Raw genomic sequence first — 19,684 nt, forward strand, 5'->3', positions numbered from 1 at the left:
GTCATTAAATATGCATTGGCTTTTACCCTGAATATGAAGAAAAGTCTTTGGAAAGCATTGATAAGGAGACTAAAGTGACTGGATTTAAATTATAAATAGACTGAAATCTGCTATATGAAGAACACATTGTAAGTGAGCAAATATGGAAGGAGGGTAACCAGTTAGGTAGCTTCTGCAGTAGTTCAGGCAAGAAACAGCAGTGTCTGGGGTGAGTTGGTAATGGGGGAAAGTATGAAAAGTGGTTCAATTAAAGCATAGTTCAAAGATAGAGTCAAAGAAATAGATGGTAGATTGGAGAGGAAAGAAAATAGTTGACGATGACTCCTAGCTTGTTAGCCTAAGTGCCACAATGCATATAAATACCATATACTAAAGTGAGAAATAAACAAAAGGAGCAAATTCTGAGGTGAGAAGGTAGAGCTCAAGAGCCCTATTTTTACATATGTTAATTTGAGATGCCAATGAGATGCCAAAATATAAATAAGGAGTAAACAAATATACATAGACATCTGAGAAAAAAAGGGATGAGGGAAGAAGGTTAGCATATGGGATTCATCAGCATTAAATGGCATTTAATGCCATTAGATTGGAAGAGCTTGTCTAGGGAGTATAGTTAGGGAAGAGAAAAATACTCCAATATGTAGAAGTTGGGGAAAACAAGAAGGGTAGCAACAACAACAATAACAAAAAACCGTAAAGGAGCAAGTAAAGAAAATATGAAGAAGTATAAAGGAGATTTTCATTTTGGGGAAAGGTACAGTGAACACAGTGGTAAGATTAGAGGAGCTAGGGACGGTGGGAAGCTGGGTTATATTAGGGATGGGATGATATCAGTGACCTGGGTAGTGTGGGGGTTCAGAATGAGCCACCCCAAGATGTGCTTCAGTGGTTTGAAGATTACTTTGAGCTAGGATCACTAGAAACTTCTTTCTATTCCTTTAACTACCTAGAAGAATTTGAATTAAAGACTTTGCCAATAAGACATTATCAGAGTCCTATCTTTTTTTAATATTATTACATTTATTGGGGTAACAATGGTTAGTAAAATTACATAGATTTCAGGTGTACAATTCTGTAATACATCATCTATATATCACACTGTGTGCTCACCACCCAGAGTCAGTTCTCCTTCCATCACCATATACAGAGAGTGCCAACAAAATGTATACACATTTTAAGAAAGGAAAAAAACTGTATAAAAATTGTAATACAATGAATGATGCTAGCATTCATTTGATTAACTCCATCTTTTGAGTGAACGTCATACTACACATTACTACTATAATTCAATTCAACTTTGAAAAGTAATACATAGATAACACCTCTTAAAATGTATACATTTTTTTGGCATCCCCGGTATTTGACCCCCTTCTTTTGAAACCTATCTTTTTTTTCACCTATCTATAAGGCAGGGCAAACTACTAATTACTAACCATCTGCCCTTTTTATCATCCTGCAATGACCTTCAGAAGCCCGCAAGGCACCTCACCTCATCCCTAGCTCAGGATATCTTACAGACCTCAATCCCTCTTTCTATCTTTGAACCTCTCATGTATGCGAGGTTTCTGACAGTGTCATGTATGTGGGGTTCAGGTATGCAGATATTAACTTTGATTTTTTTTTTCTTATCAATCTGCCCCCTGTTGATTTGATTATTTGGCCAGCCAAAAGAACCAGAGGAGGGAAAGGGGTATTTTTTTTCCCCTTCCCCACAGTAGCATGGACTTCCGGTCCTATCCAAGGTAATCTAGACTGATTTAATTGAGAACACAGCACGATTAGTTAAAGGTATGAAAAAATTATGCTTTACTTCTAAACAAAATTGAATTATGCTGAGTGTAATTATATATTTTTATCATAAAAATCCCAATGTTTGGAATGTGTAGGGAATTGTAGTTTTCTGATTAACTGAATTTTCTGAGTAGCTGTCAATCAGGGTTTTAACTTTCAAATTATTCTCAAATATGTCGATGCTTTGGTATTCAGTGTACTTCAGTGTATTAAAATGAACATGGGCTAACATGATTTCTGAATATTAGTCTTATGTTGAATAATTATAGGCAGTAATGACACTGTGGAATACCCTCACATTTAGAAACAGGGAAAATCAGATTAAAATTAATGTCTAGGAAAGCCTTTAGACAGGAGAAAACAATTCAAACTAGCTATATCAGAATAAATTCTGGTGCTCCGAAAAGAGAAGAAAATTCCAGCATGACCTCTTTGCCTTGGGGATACTAACTAACTGACAGACAATTTGCACAGATCTATGTAGATGTTCTTAGCACTAGTTGGAACTGCTTAATCTGATAAAACGTCTTAGTAAAGGTACAGATGCCAATCACTGCTGTAGCCCTGAGGAATGGCCCCAAAAATCAGAAACTAGACTAAATGTGAGGTGACAAAAAAAAGTGCCAAGATGTTTTTTTCATTCCCTACCCCTACTTTTTGGAGCTTTTTATTTTATGATTTTCCCCGATTTTACCTATAAATTAGTAAGTAAATATTAAATTTAAAAAATTAAAGACTATCAGGAATACCATTCTCTACTTTATATCAAATATCCTTACATTTTCTTCACCTTACAGTATAAAAATATTTTCGATTTAGGCATATAGCTCAGCTGCATCTGGGCTATTAGTTAATTAAATTCTACAAACAAGAATTTCTCTTTTTCTGTATAATAGGAGTTTAGATGTTATTTTAAATAATTTTTAGATAAAATAAAATTTATTTTTGTTTTATTTTAAATAAAATTCAGGTATTGTTCAAAATAATATCAGTAATGACTGGTAGACATCATTGTTTTGTTGGAGAGGAAGAAACGTTTCTCTACTCTCCTAGGTTCTTTCAGCTGGTCTAATAATTAAATTTACATAAAACAAGAGTAACAAGAGAAAATAACCAAACTTAATTATATACGAACGTATATATGAGTGAGTCGGAGACCCCAGATACGTGAGAGGTTCAGAGACAGAAAGTTAAAATGAGGTATATATGGCATTCTGAGCTGAGGTTAGGTATCTTGGAGCTTTGAGAGGGGAGGAAGGTAATTACAGGACTATAAGAAGAGCAGAGGTTCAGTAATTAATAGTTCGCCCTACTCAATAGATAGGTCAAAAGAGATTATCTGTAATAATCTCTTATTATGGGCAAAACCCCTAATTTAAGTTTTTCTAGTAGGTTGGTGCAAAAGTAATTGCAGTTTAAGAGGTTAAAAATAATTGCAAAAACCACAATTACTTTTGCACCAACCTAATACATAAAGGAGGGTTGCAGGGCAGAAATTTCTCTTGAACCCACAGGGTCTCAGTTGCCTTCAGCTCAAAATAATGTCATACCACAGGGGCATATCTTGGGGTGACTCATTCTGAACCCCTACAGTGTTAAGTCAAAAAGTATAGTTATTTTCCACATAGTTTAAAATTGACTGTTGTAGATACAATTATAATCTAAAATATTAAGGTGATCCTATCAACAGTGAAAAATTCAGTTTATTTTCCTGGACTTTGAGTTTGGGTTCTCTAAAATTTTATATGATATATGTATGTATATATATATATATATATATATATATATATATACACACACACACACACATATATGTATATATATATATATGTTTATGTGTGTGTTTGTAATTTATATTAAAATAATGGTCTATACATTATCTAAAAAACAAATTGCTTTTAAAACATTCTTTTTTTGCATTTCCTTTCAGGGATGGGATTTATATACCTACTTCCTGACTATTGTCAAATATGGTTTTATTTGCTAAAGAAATATGTTTCCTATATCCTGACAAACAATATGAAACAATTTATATGCTAGAACATCTGTTTTCTCCACAAAGAATATTAATCTTTTCTCTTGTTATTTATTTCAACATCCCTCAGTAATGGATTATATTCATGACCATCTTTGTTTTTTTATCCTGATAAATTAGGGTTCAGAAAGTTTGGATGGTTTGGTTATAATAAAAACAGAAGATATAAGTAATTTTCAGTTTCCTTTTTTAGGCAATATAAAAACGAGACACTATGCCTTCTACCGATAGTTGTTCTCAAAAGACCAGACATAATCCTCTATTTGCTACAAAAAACTCTTGTGACTCACACATTCCTTTGAAATGAACAGAGCGTCAGGGATGCATGAATGATAAAGACTTTCGCAGGGGTTATGCTTCTAAAAGTATCTTTGAAGTTACACTAAATTTATTTTTTATCTGATAAATATAAGCTCCATCAGTGCTCATGAGAGAGCTGCATAATTTTTTTAGATACAGAAATACCTGTATTTATGTTTCTCACATTTACACGTTACTCAAGCCCCTAATTTACTTGTAGCTACTAGTTGATTTACTAGAAATAATTAACAATACTTTTTCCCATTTGTTCCAAGTGCAGCCTTATGGATTACTAAATCCTACTTTTACACAAGGTCTTTCGGAAAAATAGCTGACTATACCTTGTTTCTTAAATTTACTTGGTCTGATAAAGAGCAACCGAGTTTGGAACAGAATTTAAAGATACCAATTTGGGGCAGATAAAAGGGAATCCTTTTTCTGCTTCCACAGTTTTATAAAGGGTAAACCATCCTCTTATTTCGGTAGTTGACAAAATTAACTATGCTGCAGCACATATGTCTGTACACAAGTGTATAGAAAGAGAAAGAAAGAGAGAGAGAGAGAGAGAGAGAGAGAGAGAGAGAGAGAGAGAGAGAGAGAGAGAGAGAAGAGAAAGAGAAAGAAAAAACAAACAAACAGGATAAAACCCTATCATTTCCTCAAGACTGGCTTAGACATAATTCTATCTATCTTGCAACTCACTCAGGAACCAGGAAACAGAAAGGATTGTTTTTAATAGACAAGAAGAGTGGGGAAAAAAAAAAAGGGTATATCCTGGAGAAACGAACTAAAGCATTTCCTGAATTTGATTCCAAAAGACTCATAGAAATCTACTTCTTTGTAGTTTTATGTAACAGAAACATAACTACAATGGCTTAAGCAAATAAAAGGTTTATGATTTCACATAATAGGAAATTCTAAAGTGGGCAGTTTAGGTCTGGTGCATCAAATCAAGAGTCTCATCAAGAAGCCAGACTCCTTCTTTCTGCACTACCATTTTTAACAGATGTCCCTCATTCTCATGGTCCAAAGGTAGTCTCACTTCCTCTAGACACTATATTTTTGCTTGGACATAAAGAAGTATGAACATGCAAAGATCAGATAGCAAAAATGAAAAAGCTAATCATTTGATTTCTAATTGTATTTCATTGGCCACAATTGTGTGTCCAACTACCAGCCAAGCTGGGGACTGGAACACTATTTTATATTGACCAAGATGTAATCACTCTCAAAAAAAAAAATTTGATAGTACTAAGTGAAAATACAGGACGTCTTCTGGAAAAGGCAAAAGGCTATGGAGACAATAAATTTCAAAAATCAGTGATTGCTGGTGGGAGGGTAGGGGGTGGATCGGCAGAGCACAGAGGATTTTTAGGGTGGTGAAAATACTCTGTATGATCCTATAATGATGAATATATGTCATTATACTTTTGTCAAACCCATACATAGAATGTACACCAAAAATGAACCCTATGGTAAACTATGGACTTTGGGTGATTATGATATGTCAATGTCGCACCATCCTTGGTGAAAAAAAAATAAATAAAAGTACTGTTCTGGTGAGTAATACTGAAAATGGGAGAGACTACACATGTGAGGGGGTTGGGAGTATATGGAAAACCTCTTTACCTTCCTCTCAATTTTGTGTAAACGCACTGAAAAATAAAGTCTTATTTTTTAAAAAATACATAATTAGAGGGAAAAAATAGAGGACATGCAGTTCAGCTTAAATTTCACATAAATGAATAAAGTTTTCATGTAAGTAAGCCCCATACATACTTATACTATATATATATTTTTTACTTACTAAATCTGGCAGTTCTAAAAAGGGTGAAACTAACTACTGGACAGGCAGTTAATATTATCTGCCATAGAACCCATGGGGAATTTCTTCATTCCCCTTTACAGTGTTGATCCATTCTCTCTTCAGGGAATCTAACTTGAGTATCTAACTTCAGAGATTAAATAACTATGATAGTTAATTTTATGTGTCAATTTGGCTAGGCCAGGGTTCATAGATACTGGGTACAATACCAGCCCGGATGTTGCTATGAAGGTATTTTTAGATGAGATTAACCTTTAAATTAGTACACTGGGTAAAGCAAGTTATTCTCCATAATGAGGCTGGGTCCCATCCAATTAGTTGAAGGCCTTAAGAGAACAGACTGACATCCCCCTCAAAAGAAGGAATTCTACCTCAACACTATCTTCAGACTCAAGCTGCAACAACTTCAACTCTTCCTGGGGTCTCCAGCCTGTGGCCTAGTCTGCCGGTGTTCAACTTGCCAGCCTCTCTAAGCCTATAAATCAGTTCCTTAAAATGAAGAAATAAATCTCTCAAAGGTAGTGAAGGGCAACAAAATTTGCCACCCCAAAATATGCCTTTGGCATAAGGATTGTCTTGAGCTGGTTATTTTTAAGAAACTGTAGACATAGGAGAAGCTCAAAAAAAAGAAGTAAAAGTTACCCCTTTAGAAGAGACATTTATATTTATATGAGAAATCTCCATTTTTAAGGGTAGCACCCTCAGTAGTAGCAAGAGGAGACTGACCAAATCTCTAGAAATTCTTATGAACAGAGATGGCACTCACTTAAATCCACATAACAACCATAACCCTTGATTACTTTGCTTTTCCTAGTAACCTCCCATAACTGGCTTCTTTTCCCTCAACATCTTTCTTTTGTCTTTCACTAGAGATAGTATTTAAGGTGGTGGCTTGGGCCATTTAGAGGAATTACTCAATTTTTTCTGGGTGTCTCCCATGTATACAGGAAGTATACCTGTTATTAAAATTCTATTTCTTTGCCCCCTGTTAATCTGTCTTTTATTACAAGGAACTCTCAGCTAAGAACCTGAAAGAATAGAGAGAAAATTATTTTTTGTACTCCACAATAAAGAGATAGACAGACAGAGAGATACATTCTATTTGTTATGTTTCTCTGGAGAGCTCTGGCTGATACACCAATTAAGTCAAAAAGTGAAGAAATTTTTTTTTCCCCCTCACTTTCCAAGGGTGGAAGGAGAGAGACATGATTGTCTTTTTTTTTTTTTTTAAGATTTTTATTGGGGAAGGGGAACAGGACTTTATTGGGGAACAGTATATACTTCCAGGACTTTTTTCCAAGTCAAGTTGTTGTCCTTGCAATCTTAGTTGTGGAGGGTGCCATTCAGCTTCAAGTTGTCCTTTCAGTCTTAGTTGTAGAGGGCGCAGCTCAGCTCCAGGTCCAGTTGCCATTGCTAATTGCAGGGGGCGCAGCCCATCATCCCTTGCAGGAGTGAACCAACAACCTTGCCGTGGAGAGGACACGCTCCAATCAACTGAGCCATTCAGGAGCTCAGCGGTAGCTCAGCTCAAGGTGCCGTGTTCAATTTTAGTTGCAGGGGGTGCTGCCCATCATCCCTTGCGGGACTCGAGGAATTGAACTGGCAGCCTTGTGGTTAAGAGCCCACTGGTCCACATGGGAATCGAACCGGCAGCCTTCGGAGTTAGGAGCATGGAGCTCTAACCGCCTGAGCACCGGGCCGGCCCCATGAAGAGAATTTTTGATTGAAGAAGTTTAAGAGTGTAAGCAAGCCTGTAAACCAACTGAAAAATATGCAGGCTGGATTCACAGTCTTTTTATGTTTAAATGAAGAGATGATAATCAGCTAATAACCAATTTTTTCCACTGAACTGAAACCTTTTGTTCAAAACCTCCCTTGCAATGGCAGCTGCAGATGGATTTAGAGGCACATTTGTTTTTAATCTGTACTTGTTTTATAATCTAGTCACAGGAGATACTTCAAAATACTTGGCTTTGGATAATTATTCATACTTTAATTTTTTATTTTATTTTTTATTTCACCAAAATGAGGTCTGTAAATTTCTCCACCCAATTAATCTATTTGCAGGAGTCAAAATGTCCTAGAGGAGTTCAGTGAAGTTGAGTAAAATCAGAAGCTACCTGGCTTTGGCAATTTTAAAAAGTGTATATTAATGAAATTACCCGTACACATTTTCTAATATGTTGCTAGACCTTGTACATAAAGAAAATATCTTTTTTATTCCATAAAATACAAATTTCTTACACCAGCAATGTGCTGATTTCCCTTTACCTAAGGATGTGTCTGCAGCAACGACTTTATCAATATTTTTAAGAGACTTCCTGGGTGGGTGTGGCTGGAGAACCTGTCATCCTTTGATAAAAAAAAAAAAAAGTTCTAAGTGAGGGCCAAAATAAAACCCCCGTCTTTTTCATTCACTCCCTTATGTTTATTAAAAAGAAGTATGTGTGTGTATGCATGTGTGAATTCAATTAGTATTATATAGTTTCTCTTAAATACAAAACAAGAAGTCCAGAATTATTAATATTTTAGGTCAAATTTGTATTCGGAATGAAATATGTTAACTATACAATAAAAAAACAAAATAGAAAAGAAAATGAACACATAGTAAGGATTTCAAGATTTTCCAATGTATTTCTGTTAGAAACAATTCTGCTGTAGATAACTAGAATATTCCTTTTTGTTCCTCCTCCAGGCCAAACCCAACTTCTTTCTGTGTAAGTTCAAAACTTAAGCAAAAGCTGTACCTAAAATTTTCATTGTCTCTTGTTTTTTTTCTCAGGTCATGCAGACCTCCTTTCTCAAAGAAAACCTAGTCTGTCTTACTCCATGCCTGGTGTTTTCCTCCTGTTGTATCAGTATAGCGTTCCCTCCCCTACCCCACCTCTACCCCCCCACCCCACCTGACTCACATTCATATGGTAGAAATAACCTAGAGTAGATGTTTTTGTAAAGTTACCAAGTCACCCTTAAACTGGAACAGGATATCCAAGTCAACACATGTTGTTGATACACGAGACCTGTGAATCTCTCTCCCCAGATGCTCACCTTGCTCCAAACTCAAGTCAGCAGGCCCTACTTTTCTTTAAAAGATTGGGGCATGGTTACTCTTTAAAATGTGAAGAGAAAAGATAAAAGGAGGATGACAAAGGAGTGGATCTCAAAGAATGAGTATCTCGCCAACAGGGAAAGCAGTGAGGAAGGCAGAAGCAAGAACACAGGGATCCTAAAAGCTATATCCTGTTTTCCCACCTTGCTGTTAGCCGTGCCAACCTGGGGACTATATGCTGTTGTTCGACTCTTTACAATCCTACTGGGAGGTTATGCAGGTCTTCCTTCCAGACCCTTGCCAGATCTCCCAAGTCAAAATCTAAATTCTTCCTGTCTATTCCAGCCCAGTCTTAAACAGTGTCTCCCAATTATTCCATATTTGCAAAAAGGTAGGTTTAAAAAATACAACAAACAGGTGACATGCAGTAAAACAAGGGGACTGTAATGGAGATGTAACCTGTGGACAGATGTACTAGGTCTGCCAATTAGAAGCTGTGCAATTTTCAAGATATAATTTTTGTGGTGTTGTGGTTTAGCATAAAAAAGAAAAAAAGATACATTCTGTAAGAATGGGTAGGTCTTATCTGAGCCTCGGTTTGCTCATCTGTAAAATGAGATAAAAATTCCTAACTCTGGGGAGAGGAGAAGGTGGGAGGAGGCCATGTTATGAGATGAAATTATGTATGTGAAGCACCAGCACAGCTTTGGCAGGTTCTCTTTCAATGGGTAGGCGATTTCTCACCCTTTCCCTCTTGGAGAGGTTTTCATATCTGAGCTGAGAAGCATGGATATGGTCTGTGGATGCCATGGTTAGTAATCCAAGATCCCCCACATTTGTGGATTGTACATTCTAGGAATCGTGGGGGTTATTTGGAGGAGTAACTGAAATAACATATAGTAAACTGAATTTATATGTTAGTGTTTTAAATTAAAATGTCACCTCAAAAATACAACTTTAGGCATGTATAGTTCTCATATATCAGTCCTCTTCACTTTTGTCAATCTCTTGCCAACATTGATACACAATTGCTGAGACACTATAAGAATTCAGAAATCCAAATACAGAAAACAGCAATTACTTTTTTATGCAATAAAATGCTAATCCGTGCATTTTTCATTGTTTTATTTGACGAATTTAGTCTTTAAACTATAATCCCAAGTACGCTGGCAAGTTTTTTGAAAATAAACATGAAAAAAAATCTAAAGGCAGACATCTATTTTTAGCTTCCTACTAAACCATTCCTTGTTTGGCTCTAGTTGTTCCCAAATTGGTCACAGTCTAGTTTGAACTGCTCTATGAGGGAAAAAAATAAACTTGTAAAATGGATTTCTAAGCATGTACTACCAAATTTAATTCATTTTTAATTGAAGTATAAGTGAAACAGGCCATGTCAGATATTTATCACCAACCATTTGCGAAACAATCAGTCTATCTCATTCCCAGCCTCAACCTGCTGTTGACCCTGCCTAGGGTTCTGACACTCCAAAGAGGGCAAGGCAGGCTTTCTCCCACCCACCCCCCCTCCTGTGGGCTGGGGCCTCCATTGTCTGGCTATGGAACCTGGAAACCAGCCAGAGCTATAGCCTGCGTGTGTGGTTTAGTGTTGTTTTGTTTTGAATGATCACACACATTTTGGCCTAAACTGCAGATAGAGGTTTTATTTGATTTACTGAAAAGAGAAAACCCAGAAAAATGAGTTCTGGATGAAGTTATCTAAGGTTATAAGAAATAAGTTTAGGTAAATGACTGAAATGGAAAAGCATGGCACAAGGAGAAAGGAAAAAAGGAGACAACGAGCATGTCAAACCTTATTGGAAGACTTCTCAGAAATATCACCAATCAATATCCAACTTTATGCACAGATACAAATTTAAAAATAAAAAATAAATTAGTCTGCTTGTCTCTCAGAAGCTACAGAGGGAGAAAAGCAGTTTCCTTAGAGTAAGTGGGCAAAGGTTCGATATTTTTCTTGGTGTTTAAGAATAAAATCTGAAAATAAGGCATATAACTTTGCTGACAATTGTATTTCAAAAATTTGAAAAGTATCAATGAATAATTCCTCTAGAATTATAGACGTGTATGTAGAAAATTGAACCCCATCAAAGAATTCACATAGATGAAAAGTCTCAGAAACTACCTTCCAAAGATGATGTCAGCAAGCAAAGGGCTTGCAGAGAGCTACTTGTTTTTTAGTAAACTGAAATAAAAGACTTCAGAAAGGCATAAGGCTGTCTGTCAGGAAATGAGCTTAAGCAAAGGAAATGGGAGATGTCTGGTTCAAGGGATTTGAGGAAAGCTTTTCCCAGTGGGTACTTTTGTTTTGCTTTTCATGCTTTGACTTTCACATGTACAAAAAAGGAATACCAAGGTGATAAGATAACATCTAGAAGGGTATAAGCCCCAAGCTTTTTTCTATTACAGAAAGCTGTTCACTTGAAGCCTAGTGCCAGTTTTTCTTGATTTGGGCTGAAACACAGGCAGGAAGAGGAAGGAACTATTAACAACAGGTTGAGCACTGATGTTTTTTTTACCAGATGAAAACAGAAGCTGGGGAAAGTATATTATCTGGCCTAGGAATTTGGAATCAGGACACTGAAAGGGTGCATTAAGTCATCTGCCAGGCTACTCACAAATAGGCCAAATGCATGGGAGGGGGGTGTTGGTGTGTGGATGGGTGGCTTCACTGGGCCCCCATCTCATCCAAAATCAATACACAGTCTTAATTTAAAAGTTTGCTCAAAGTTTCTGTATAAGTCCCATAACACTCCGGCCACAACCACCACAGAGTGTTGTCTTTAACCTTTCCTACATAGAATTTTGGAAATGTTTATAGGAAATTAGTCTCCAGAGACCAAAAAATATAGCTGACTCCAAGAGAGAAGCTGAGACAAGAAGAAACTAGGTGGCCCAAGAATAGGAGAGAAAGAAAGCCAGTTCCTGACCAATGTCCAGCCAGTTCACATGAGGCCAGCTATATGTCCTGCAATTTTCTTTCATGAGAGCCACGAGGATGCTCCATAGAAAATTCCTAAGCCAGGTTGAGCGGGTAGCATGCAACCTAGCAATTTCTCACCAAGACTGATAGGACTTAGAAAGAATGAAACAAAAATATGCTCAGATGGAAGCATTTTTGCCGCAGCAAAACTAGTGGGTGAAGATGGGAATGCAATTATCACTTTTACAGAGTTCAGGGACTGCCCTCCCCCAAACTGGGAAACACTTTATCTCCAACACAGAGACTGAGCCATCTTCCTTGTGTCTCATCTTACCTGCTCTAAAGGTGCAGCAGATTTTGCCAACTCCTGGCAGTTTTACAAGAAAATAGAATTTGTTTCAGAATGGCCTTCCCTAGATCGGGCTGTACTCCAAAATGGAAGTCACAGTACCACCCACCTCCAACTATTTTTCCCTTCCCACTCCCTTTATTCTACCCCATAGCACATTAATATTTACCTTCATTCAGGAAAGCTGATCTCAGCTGATTGGGAGAAGGAAAGCTATTGACTAAAACATTCAGTTTATGCTAAATAGCAGCAAGAAGTGTTAACCCTCCCAGGGAAATTATATAGTTTTAGGTGACTTGTATAGCCTAAGGAACAAATATTTATTGACGGGATTTATGTGGACATGTTTTTGGCTAAGGCCTTCCCTCATTTTATACCTTGTAAAAAAATAGACTACTTTATTATGAACAAAGCTGGTTCTTAGTAGATTTATCCCTTAATGGAAAGAGTACTTTGATAATGCGATGCCTTCAAGGAAGCCAACCTCCCAAACGCTGAAGGGAGGTGTGGAATAGTGGGAAAAGTCAACGGAGGACTTTCATGCATGCTACTGCATGAGTAGCATTCATGCTACTTAGTGTGGCAGAGAGCTGCAATAAACATAAAATAGGAAGGATCGTTTATGAAATCAGCCACTTGGAACAGAGTAGTCTTGCTCTGCATGTTGAAGGGAAGCAGCGAGGTACCTGGAAAGTGAACAGACTCTACTGTCAGGAAGGTTTGGGTTTGGACACCACCTCACAACTTACTGGACAGGGTTATCACACATCACTTATTCATGTTCACATGCAGATTCTCCATTTCAAACACACCTATACACATCCTCAGAGAAGAGCTCATATGCAAGGCACAGAGAGACTCTGTGAAATAAATGATATTAGAATCACAAGTATCAAGATGTGTGACAGTGTACAAACAGTGGAGACCTAGAGCTCAAATTTTCTTTCCTCATAATATTTTCTGTCTAGCAGCTGGTTAGCAGTCCTACAAGAATTGCATTCCTCACCAACCCTTATCCACAGCAACACTCCATTTTATTCTTTTCTTGAAACTTAAATGTAGATAGAAATGAGCTATTTATAGCTCTCATCCTGGGCTATAAATCGTAGAGGCAATTTGGGTGCTGACTTGGAAGGTCAGGGTCCAAGAGACTGTAACTAATTAAAAGGCTGGGTTCTAATGAACTGTGTGAGACAAATGAAGGGATTTTTTTAAAAAGGGTGGAGCAAGCAACAAAATGATGAAAAGAACAGCTGTGGACAAATTTGATGACCTGCTACAAGTCTGGAGGAAGAAAAGGCTAAATATTCTCTTTACTGTTTAAAACAAAACAAAACACATACACAATAAGTAAAACATGAAACAAGCTAAGGGACCCTGATGCTTTCAATACAATAGACCCCAAATTTTCCATTAGCTTACAGAACTGATCAATTCTCTCTATATAAACTATCATATTAAATACTAGAAAAAGTCAAACCATCATTAAAATACATTTTAGAAAATACTTAGTCCTATCCAAACAAAACCTAATATCTCTTTTTGAGGATAAAATATGTCTGAAAACAGTTTTGCATATTAAATGGAATAGCTATGTACTTACTGTACATTATTTTTAAATTGTTTTCATAATCAAGAACACTCAATTTTATTAAATAATTTACTCAACATCTAAAATGTCTCATTCTTGGAAACTCATTTTCTAAGAAAAATTTTGCAGATGTAGACATTTCTGAGAAAAATGTCAGGATTTTTAGAACATCGTTCAATTGTTCTTAATACTAATTCAAATCTAATAACCAAAGAAAACTCTAGAGAAAATAAAATTTTGATTTAATGTTTAAGAGAAAATAAATGTGCAAAGGACAAATGGCAAATTGCCAATACCTTGATCATAATATTCATTCAGTTAATGAATATTACTGAGTGTCTTCAACATTGTGTGCGTTGGGGAACATAACCCTGAAGAGGACAGATATGTTACCCATCATCAAAGTGAAACATGGGAATAATGGCTGAAGAAAATTTACAATTGTGATGAATGCTACAAAAAGGAAAAAATGAATCCAAAGGAAGGCTCTGACCCCAGGGAAGTATCCCCACACCAAAAAAAAAAAAAAAACAAAAAAAAAAACAAGCAAACCTGTTAGAGTAAAAACTAAAACAAACAAATACAAAAAATGATGAAAGAGTAGAATCCTCTAAAGAGTGAAGTGAGTGGCAGGACTATATGCCAGACAAGAAAGAACTGTAAATGCATAAGCCTGGATGCAAAAGAGAGGGTGATATATTTAAGCAATGAAAGAAATCCAGAACTGCTGAGAAAAAAATCAAAAGGAAGGGTAATAAAAGATAGCATTTGGGCTTTATAGCTAATCAGATCACAGAAGGTCATGAAAGCTTTGTAAAGGTCAATATTCTAAAGATGCCTCTAAGCCACTGAAAAGTTTTTAGTAGAAATGTAATTTGATTTGCACTTTTAAAAGATCACTGATGTTGGGTGGTCGGTGGGCTCAAGGGCGTAGCAGTGGATCAGAGCAACAACTAACACTTGTGAGCTTCCTATGTGCCCCACACAATACAAAGAGCTTTATACACATTACCTTGCGTAATCCTCAGGAAAACCCTTTGAGGTAAAAACTATTGTATCCCCATCTCATAGAAGAAGAAACTGAGGCTAATCAAGGTATCAACAAGCAGGGATTTTGAAACCTAGAAGTCAGACTTCAGAGTCCATACTTCATTACTATTTACTGTGGATACCACAAGATTAGTTAAGAGCCCTTTACAGAAACTCAGATAACTGTGGTGTACAGAATGAGGTTAGAGAGAAATATAAAGATTTACAAGGTATGACATGCATTTTAGTGCTGGAGTCCAGGAAGTAAGAGGGAGGAGAGGGCTGACCCTAGGTTTGTGCGTTTGGGTAGATGTCGCTTCCTTTAAGATAAGAAACACTCAGCAGAGGAGTCTGAAAATTTTACTTTTGAACCTGTTACCTGAAAAGCTTCCAAAGGGAAATGCCAAAGAGATTGTGGCCTATATGGGTTGGAAGTCCAATACCAGGGTCTGGGAGGAGGAGAGAAATGTGAAATCTTTAGCAGATGTGTGGTTATGAAAGCCACAGGAGAGAATGAAATGTCTAACCAAAATTTCAAGTGCAAGTTGTCCAAGGTTCATTTGAAGAACTTGCTAAAAATGCAAATCCATGATCCCATCTCCCTCCAACTCACACTACTCTTACCCTGCATGTATCCAGGAAAGGAGAGGCAGGTGACTCTTACATAGTTGGTCAATTAAACTTTAAGAAACTCTAGAAGGAGAGAATGAGTTAGAAGAAAGAGGATTAGGACAGGGCTTGATTAACAATAACACTGAAAGGGTAAATATATGAAGTGGATCAGAATATGCCACCCCAAAACATGCCATTTTGGAGTAAGGATTATTTTGAACTGAAGGAAACTGAGAAACAGCAGACGTAGGAGGAGCTCTCTGTCCTCCTCCCTTTTGCCTAAAGCAGGGAATAAGATTCCCTTCATACAGGTAACATAAATTTCTATTGGTAAAGGTGTTTCACTGCTTCCGTACCAAGAAGACCAGAGATAAAAAGAGATGACTTTGAGTAACAAACCTTATTAAACAACCAGTATTTACCATACATTTCCTAGTCACCTTCCCATAATTTATTAAGCTTTGTTAAAATGGTATTGAAGCCACCAAGTCTAACTGCGTCCTTGAGTTCTCACTTCTTTTCTGTGATGACTCCATGCATGTAAAATGAAAAATAAATTTTTATGCTTTTCCTCCTCTGAATCGGTCTTTTGCCAATTTAATTTGCCATCCTCCAAAACTGAACCTAAGAGGGTAGAGGAAAAGGTTCCCCCCACCATACATCAGAAATCCACAGCAAATATATATATGGTAAATAGTAGCCAGAAGGATAGGAGGAACCTAGATGAGAATTGTGTAAAGAAATCCAAGACAGGAGAGTGTATTTTAGGAGAAATTTGGCAACAATGTCAAATGCTGACATCTTATCAGCATATCTGAGGGCCATTTCTGTTCCAGACCTGAGAACCCTATGGAGAACACATACAACAATGGTTAAGGGGGAGATCAGACAATATCTCCCTATCATACCAGGCACTATTATTTTATGCTTTATTTACTTTTACTAAAAACTTACATAGACTCCATATGGCAGGTATTATTAATGCAATTAATAGCAAGTAAACAACTGAGGTATATTGAGATGAAATTATATTTTGGGATTTTGATTTAATAAGTAAATGGTAGAGTCATGATTCAAACCCAGATCTGTTTGATTCTAGGTGGCAATAATCTCTCAGCTACAGAGTATCCTATTGCCTGTTCGTGTTATGTCAGAGCTGTGTTTAGGAAGCATAAAGGAGAGGCATATAATTCAGAAAAAGATGGAGACAGAAGTGTCAGAAAGTTTATGCAAGGGCTGAGCCTTGACTGAGAAGGAATTGGCCAATCACACAAGGAAGGGAAAGGTGCTTTCAGTAAAACAGCACTTACAGTGATGGAAAGAGAGCATCAGCTTCAGGGAACTTGAGAAGCACCGGGTTCGTGGAAGGGAGATAGGGAGTGTGACGGGGAAAGAGTGGAGGTAGGAACTTTACCCTGAAGAGGAACCATCTAAATATTTTAGAGGACCTGCTGGGGCGGATTTGTGTATGAAATCTGTGTCAACAGTGTGCAAGAGGAATTAGAGGAAGAGGAGGAGAAGGAATGCAGGCTAAATAAGCCAGAACCTGGACAGTGGCCTGATTCACAAGGGAGAAAAAGAGAGTGTCATAGGGAGCACAAAGGCATGAGATAAGAACTGGATGACTTCCATCAAGGTGGGTGGGGAGGTGACAAAGAGAGAGAGGTACTATATGGAATGAATACCCGTTTTCTGACTGAGGCAATAGGACAATTGGCAAGAAATTAATGGAAGAAAGCAGTTACGGAGAGAAAAAACTATGAATTCAGTTTTGGAGTTTGAATTCCCTGTGGAACTTCCAGGAGGACGTGTTAGAAAGGTAGCTGAATGTGTGGGACTGACACTTAAGAAGAGGCCTGGGTCGTGGCTGAAATCACGGGGTGTGTATACAATACTGATCCCCAAACTCATCTGACCAAAGCAAGTGTTCTGAGAAGAGCTTATAATTCTCTCCTTCTGAGAAAATAATGAAGGTTTATCAGTGAGTCCTTCCCATTTTTTTCAACAATGGATTAGCTATTAAAGAAAATTAGGAAGAAGACAGAGCAGGGACCCCTATCTGAACCTTCTACATAGTCTTTATTATTCTATCAAAGACCTTTTATCAGTTTACTTGAACTATGTTAGAAATATTCATCTCTTTCCTGCATCTATTGTGAGGATAAAGACCATTCTCAGCAATCAGACCGTGGACATTCCAGAAAATGCGGACCACAAAATATGGTCTGAAAGGACCACTGTAATTGTGGTCCCAGAGGCACCCTGTGGAGGGACTCCTATTACATCAATGTAGAGCTCAGTCTCTTAGGAAGAAAAAGAAGCTCCAGGTTGACAAACCGTGGGGAAATCAAAAGGAATCGGCTACTGTTTGCACTGTCTGTAGTCATGTACAGGACAGGTTCAAGGGTGTTACTATATGGGGCTTCTGTTACAAGATAAGGTTTGTGTGTGCTCACTTCCCTATTAACGGAGTTATTCAAGAGAATGGTTCTCTTGTTGAAATCTGAAATTTCTTGGGCGAAAAATACATCCTCAGGATTCAAAGAGGTCAGGTGTTACTTGTTCAGTATCTCAAGCCCAGAAAGATAAGTTAATTCTTGAAGGAAATGACATTGAGCTTGTATCAAATTCAGCTGCTTTGATTCAACAAGTCACAACAGTTAAAAACAAGGATCTGAGAAAAATTTTTGATGGTATCTATGTTTCTGAAAAAGGAACAGTTCAGCAGGCTGACGAATAAGATCTAAGTTGTCCAGCTACAGAAACACCAAGATGTCAGGTGATTCCTTAGACTTATTTGTGATATTTTAAAGAAGAAACGAAAGTTGGGTGTTGGGGAAAAAAAGGGAAAAAGAAATATCATTCATAAGGATAAATGGATTTTATCTAACAAATGTATTTTATGACTCATTCTTTCATTTTTATTCTCCACTTTTCACTTGCTTGTGAATCTCCAATATCCACAGACTTGTTTTTCTCAGTTTTGGTGCATCATTTGGATTAAAGATGAGGAAATTACAGTTGTACCACCTTTTGTATGGTGACATTTTAAGTAATTAAAACAATTTAGCTATCATGGGAGGAATTCTGTTGTCAAAAAGACAAAATCCATCCATGAATAATGACAAACATGATGCTTATTCTGTGAAGCAATAGGCTACTAAAACATTGCTTTAATTTCTTTCTAAAGGCAACAATATCACAGAAAAGCAATTTCACAACATCATTTATTCTTGGTGTGATAGATGTATTCTTTAAGTCTAGGCAGAAATGTTACAGAATGTTCTTAAGTAATTCTTTTAAAAGGGAATTTCCATAACAATTATGTAATTATCAAATGAAAGTAGCTGCATGGCTGGACAGGAAGGTCCATCCCAGCAAAAAAAACCCCAGTAGATTTCCGTTTGAACATTACTATTGAGAGACTGATAAGGTAAGAAATAAGATGACTAATTCTAGTTCATGAAAAGAGAGGTCTTCCCCTTAAGCAGCAACGCCACTTTCTTGTAGAAAGATAGATCACAGTGTAGAATCAGCTTATCCTTTTGTGATGCGCTGACTATGGATAAAAATCCTGGCTAAAGGAAAGGTAAATACCATCCACCAGACTGTCACTGAATAGTCAAAATTAAGAGTATTTGCTCTAGTTTTTCCTCTCACTAGATTTCTTCTCTTTGGGGGAGTTCCTATAATTGTACATTATTTTCAATTACTTGGGGACATACTACTTTTGCACCAACCTAATATTAAGTCAGTTTTAGCAGAGTCCATTGAATTTGAGGCTACTTAGTCACCACCACTCCCACTATATTTGATTGCCCCCAAAAGGTTTTCTTGGCAAAAGCTGGTAGTCTAAACTAGGCATGCATATTCAGAGAAGAAAAAAATAAAATAAAACCAAATTTGGTAGACTGAGCTTATAGAAAGAGCTTATATGAAGGAGAAGATTGCTGGGAAACCTTACAGTCTAAGTTCTTTCTTAATCAATAGGGAAAAAGAGAAATGATAGAGCAGAAAAAGAAATCTTTTGACTACAATCATTATTGATAAAAATATTATCCTTTCTGATTTTTTACATTAATGTTGAAGTCACTCGGGTCACAGATATAAAAAATGTTGAAAATTTGGTAATTTTGTATGGTAACATTATCAGGATGTTTGTCCA

At 36.9% G+C, this 19,684-nt stretch overlaps 1 pseudogene across 1 annotated transcript in view; it reads left to right on the forward strand.

Annotated features, from left to right (window-relative positions):
- The window catches only part of LOC308510418 (large ribosomal subunit protein uL6-like), a 61,774-nt pseudogene extending 43,515 nt beyond the window's left edge, over positions 1-18,259 (forward strand). The window contains exon 4 of the transcript in view: positions 17,616-18,259. The product of the transcript in view is annotated as a large ribosomal subunit protein uL6-like (transcript). The remainder of the gene's footprint in view (positions 1-17,615) is intronic.
- The last annotated feature ends 1,425 nt before the right edge of the window (positions 18,260-19,684 follow it).

The sequence above is a fragment of the Rhinolophus hipposideros genome, assembly GCF_964194185.1.
Source record: "Rhinolophus hipposideros genome assembly, chromosome: 18".
Classification (NCBI taxonomy): Eukaryota; Metazoa; Chordata; class Mammalia; order Chiroptera; family Rhinolophidae; genus Rhinolophus; species Rhinolophus hipposideros.